This window comes from Trichechus manatus, unplaced genomic scaffold (assembly GCF_000243295.1).
Source record: "Trichechus manatus latirostris isolate Lorelei unplaced genomic scaffold, TriManLat1.0 scaffold00189, whole genome shotgun sequence".
In the NCBI taxonomy this organism is placed as follows: Eukaryota; Metazoa; Chordata; class Mammalia; order Sirenia; family Trichechidae; genus Trichechus; species Trichechus manatus.
Genome location: NW_004444125.1, coordinates 338,593 through 344,592, shown reverse-complemented (window position 1 = coordinate 344,592; position 6,000 = coordinate 338,593).

Here is a 6,000-nt window from a genome sequence, read left to right as displayed (position 1 = left end):
TCTGGTGATTATCTGTTTTTGAAACACATTTACAAAAAAATGTTAAAAGAAACAGAGGCTCAGAACAGGAATTCAAACAATATATTATAAGCTAGTTCAGGATGATTCTTGAGAGGATTCTCCTTATTTCTTCTATTAGTTTTTCAAAATGAATCAAGAACAGCTGAAACATTAAAGATGGTAGTAACCGACTTGTTCCAGCTATTAACAAGAGTAAATGCAGAGATGGGTAGAAAATGCATTGATGTTGTAAATCACTAAATCTTATTTGTCAACCTGAGGATTTACTCCTTGATTTACATACTTAAAGAGAGAAGGGGACTAGCCCTATTATCAGGACATTGAAAAAAAAGCAAGGAAACATGCAAACAAACAAATAACTAAAGGAAAAGAAAAAGGGGTTAAAAAAGGAAAATTCTGGGCTGGGGGAGAAGAAACAAGAGACAAAAATGAAGTTGGAGAATATGGAATTGAATTACCTTTTTAAAAAGGACACTGGCTTTTTTAATTGCAAGGTCACAAATGTTCATTGTGGGAAAATTAAAACAAATTTTTTTTTAAATCACCTACAGTTCCACTATGTAAAGAAACCTTTTATTTTTTTCTATGCATATATACACTTTTAAAACAAAATTGGCTTAAACTATCCTACTATGACCTGCTTTAGTATTTCCTAAGGCCCAGCTTTTTCTTATTAAACATCTATTTGTTTTTCTTTTCATGTGTTACTATTTGGTAAGAAATATGTAGCTTTTGCAATAAAGATTTGGTCTGACTATACAAATACAATTCAAATTATTATCCCTAACAATGACCTTCATTCAAAAACACAAGGTAGGAGTCAAAAGGCTATCACCCTAACAAAAAAAAACTCCAAATAAAAAGTACTGCTTGTTCCTTTAGCAGAGTCCATTCTAAGGGTAAATTTTATCAAACTGTACATGGCTGCAAAGAAAATAAATGCTAGACGTGTTGCTGCCTGCCATTTTCTCAGTGCTTTTCTGAATCTTATTTTTAAAATGTGACCAATGCCACCATGAGGATCAGTTTGTGCACTCATTTTTATGAAGAACTGCACAAATATTTCCTGACATGCCACTTAACGAAGAAAAAGGAACAGGTTTCAGTACAAAGAAAAGAGGAAGACATTAAGTAGTTAATGGTAACCAGGCCCAGTACTAGTATTGTCTATTTCGCATCAAGTCCCACTGGTTCAGTGTAGCATTGTGGCATAGAGTCAGAGTTAAGGTTTTATCTCTTGGTTAATGTGAAAAGTTGTGGTTAATTCTGGAAAAAAAAGGGGGGGGGGGCAATATATTTTCTAAGGCATTATTATGAAGTGAAACGACTTTTAAAGTTAAGGAACTATTAGCCATCAGAACACGTAAAGCGAAGAAATACAAAGTTTGAAGGGGAGGTTCTTGCTGATAGTTTTACTTTCCTTTTAGTTGTGAATGGAAAGCTATAGAAGGAAACTACGCAACTCCTCTCTCTGGAGGAATGTTCATAACTAATCTTATTTCATTTAAATATATCCCTGACTCTAGCTGTCAAAACTTTTAAATACAATTATGTTTTGATTTAGCAATACCTCTTCTAGAAGTTTATTTTGATATACTGCTTAGACGTGTGCAGACTTATGTACAAGGATATTCACTGCTGTATTGTTTAATAGTAAGACACTGGAAGAACCAAATGTCTATAAACAGAGGACTAGTTTAAGTAAATTATATGTTCAAACAATGGAATATACGATGCAGCAAATAAAAAAATGGCATAAATCTCTATGTATTAAAAAAAATTCTCCAAGCTCTAAAATGAAAAAAGGTACAAAATAGGTTGCATACTATGGATAACTACAGTTCAGAAATGGAGGAAGAATTACTTTTCAAAGTATATCACTTTTTTGTTATTGAGTCATGTGCACGCGTTACTTTTCAAATAAAAAAAAAAAAGTTTTAAAAAATGTGGTCCTGTCTGTAAGGGGTTGAGGAAATAAACTAGAAATTGTTAGATGGTTTGTTTCCTGTCTAAATATTAAGTGACTGAAAAGGGTATTTATAGTTCATGGGTTAAATTAAAAGGTAATACTGTATTCTGCAAATTTATGAGTACTCAAATTTTAAATATGATTTTCAGCATGGCTTTTTTGAAGGAAGAGATTCACACACTCTGGTTTCCTTTAGATTTTCTAGGAACTAGCTGCACGGTCTTAGCAAAAGTGCATTTTTTCTCTGGCCCTTCCAAGTCTAAAATTCCTTTAGAATTCTAGCTCTACGGTCCCTTCCAGTTCTAAGATTCAAGCCTTCTATCATGTCTCCAATGCTTCATTACAGAAATTGACTACACACATTTTGACTGAATAGTAACGAAGATTGCCATCTAGTGTGGTGTTGTTTATGATGACACACATATAAAAATCAAACCCATTGCCATAGAGACGATTCTGACTCTTAGTGACCCTGTAGGAAAGAGAAGAACTGCCCCATAGTGCTTCTAAGGCTATAATCCTTATAGAAGCAGACTGCCACATCTTTCTCCCGCAGACCAGCTGGTGTGTTTGAACTGCTAATCTACTGGTTAGTAGCTGAGCACTTAACCACTGCACCACCAGGGCTCCTGACACACACACACATATTTGTGTACAGGGTTGTGATGTAAATTGTATTCCTTCTGAGAGTTGTGGTAAAAATAAAAAATAGAAAAATACTGATGTAGTAAATGGTTGATTTTACAAACTGTAGTCCTCTAAATATTAGGATCATTTTATAAAGACTTTAGTGGAAAAGGTTATTCACTGGTGGCAGATACCTGGAAAAAAATAAGCCCGGACCTGATCCTATAATATATTAAGTTTTACACGTTGGATCCCCTAAACAAGATAAAGGGAACTTTTAATTAAGCCCACAATTATAAGCTTATAAAAATAGCATAACGTGATTATTACACTTAAAACTTAATTTTTCATATTATTTGAGTATCTTTTGTCAGAAATAAACTACAATTAAAAAATGAGCATGCACAATGTTGAAGATCAGCTAGCAATGGTGGTTGAACAGATATTAGCAGTGTCTACTTAGGGCATTTATTTTGGATATACTTTTAAATTTTGAGTAAAGACTACAAAGCTGCAGCAACGGTGTTTAAACATAACTGGTATGAATAACATAGGCAAAAAAGAAAAAAAAAATCTGTACAATTATCTGTTGGGTCCCAGAAAGTAAAATTTAAGTTACTGTCTCTGAGTTATGGAGTCGGAATCGACTGGACAGCAACAGGTTTTGTTTTGTTGTTTTTGTCTCTAAGTTAAAGTGTCTCTTCTTCACTCTTCCTTAGTTGACATTTTCTAGAAAAATATTTCTTTCATTGCCAATTCTTATGGTAACCATATTTCTTAATCTAAAAGTCTTTTAACAACTTTGGTACCTTAACCTACAGTCCCCATGTATCTACTGAAATGAATGTGAAAAAGTTTAGTCTCTCTTCTGCTGCCCAAGCACACTTCTGTACAGTACTGCTCTGCTCTATTTCTTTCATGAGTACAAAATAATTGCTCCTATTATGGAATATGCTTATTTTTCAGTTTTGTTACTAAATGAAAGGAATCAAGGGGATATTTTTATAGCTTATCCTCTATGATATGCCCGTCATTGTTGTTTCTTTACTTCACTCCCCAACAGCAAATTGAAAAACAAGTCCTCTATCTCCGAAATATATCCTAAATCTTCATTTCTAATGATACTTTCCTAGTCTTCGCTGTATACAACTATAACAGTCTCCTAACAGGTCTCCGTTCCCACTTTTTACCACCTCCCACTCCCACACAGGAAAAGTCTGGTGGCATAGTGGTTAAGAGCTATGGCTGCTAACCAAAAGGTTGGCAGTTTGAATCCACCAGGCACTCCTTGGAAACCCTATGGGGCAGTTCTGCTGGTCGCTATGAGTCGGAATCGACTCGACTCCCACACAATCATTCTCCCCTTAGAAGCCAGATTGATCTTATTTTAAAACCTAAGACATTAACATTGTGCTCTTTCTGGTAATGCACAGTGAATTTCCTTATAGATGATATGAACCTCTATCTGTCACAAGTTAATTTACTTTATTTATGGTGGTGATCTTATAGTCAGTTATAAAATGCAAAACAATATTAATTTAAAATTATGCCATCGTTCTAAACGTGACACGTTCTTTTAAATACTATTTTAGGTTATAGTCAGAAGACCTACAACCTGTTAAGTTCAAAAATACACGGTTCCTTTGAAAGACCACTCATAGAGGCAGATATTTAAAAATACCTCAATAGTTTTGAAAAATTATGTCAAAGGTGCACCATAACATGTTTTAAGAATGCAGTTCATCCCAAATTTCTATTTCCGTCACTTATTGCTTTCCATTACTTTTTACTACGTTTGTAAGCATTCCTTCCTCTGAAGTGACATTAAATAGCAATTGTAAGCCTGTAAAAGTATATAAAGTTCCAAAAAGTGACAGAATGCAACAGCTTTTAAAATATTCAAGTATAGCTACACGCTGAAGGATAGAACAGATGGTTCTTGCACGAGGTCATAAAGCACGAGCTTACTTGAGAATAGCTCGGCATGAAATAAAAATTTTAAATACGACACATATAAAACTCACCCAAAACTATGTACTTCAGTCTTTTTAAAAATATTTATTCATTTTAAATATTTTATTTATAAAAATATACAGAGCAAAACATGTACCCATTCAACAATTTCTACACATACAGTTCAGTGACATAAGTTACATCTTCACTTTGTGTCAACAATCTTGCTACTTCTACTCAATTTGCTTCACCACTATTAACTAAGCCTCACTGCCCCCCTAATCTTCTCATCCATGCTTTAGAGTTACTGTTATCAATTTGGTCTCATATACTCTTTTAAAAGAGAGCATTACTCAAGGCATATGTTCATTACTAATTGAACTAAACTGTTGCTCAGTTTAAAAATGACCAGGGGATAGTTTTGATTAAAGGTTTAAAGAGTACTTCAGGCCAGTAGATTTGTGGGTTTCTCCAGTCTCAATGGATCTAGAAAGTCTGGAATTTTTAAGAATCTGAAATTCTGTTCCACATGTTTACTTTAGTCTTGCTTTCTATTTTTAATATAAGGGTAAAATCTGAAATTTTTGTGGTGTGAAATTTGGTGAGTCCCTACTCATATCTTTTATAATACAATTTTATAGACTTCAATCTGATCTTGCAATCAATATATCATATACCTATAAAAAGAAGTCTCCTAACATATCATTCACAGTTAATTTTAAAGAGTTAGTTGTGACACAAGAATACTTAACATGAATCAAAAAAGGCAGAACAACACACAGTAAACAACACACAGTAAACAACTTTATATCTTATCGGTGGCTTCAATTTATTTAGTTTAGTGAAAAGAGCACTGGATTATGGATAAGAAGCCTGCAATTTTGGTCTTGGCTCTATCACTAATTAGCTGTCTGAACTTGGGAAGACATTTAACTATCTATAATATGAGAAGGATTAAATCAGATGAATTATAAGATTCTAATATCCTTGGACTCACATGACCAATTTTGGTAGCCTGGTATAAAAAAAAAATCACTATTTCAGATATTATTGCTTAGTAGGAAGAACATGAATTTCTAGTTTAAGGAAAGGACTTAAGCATTCATTTCAGGTTGAAAAACAAAAACAAATCCTTTGATGTAACCATACGGTGCCAATAAATCAATTTATGATCCTAAAACTTCCTTAAAAGCTAGTAAGCTTTTATTGGTTAATTATAAAACTGCATGAGACGAGAAGAGCACAGAACTTAACTCCACTAATGAATCAAATTTAAAGAACATAGAAAGGTCAGTTGCTTGATTTACACAAAAACTGGCATTTTATTAAACCAATAGTTTTCCAATTTTATTTCACAGTTTTAAAGGAAAACATTAGGAAGGAAATTTTAACAATAAAGGAGGAAAAACTTTAGGTTTCCCAATTCCCAT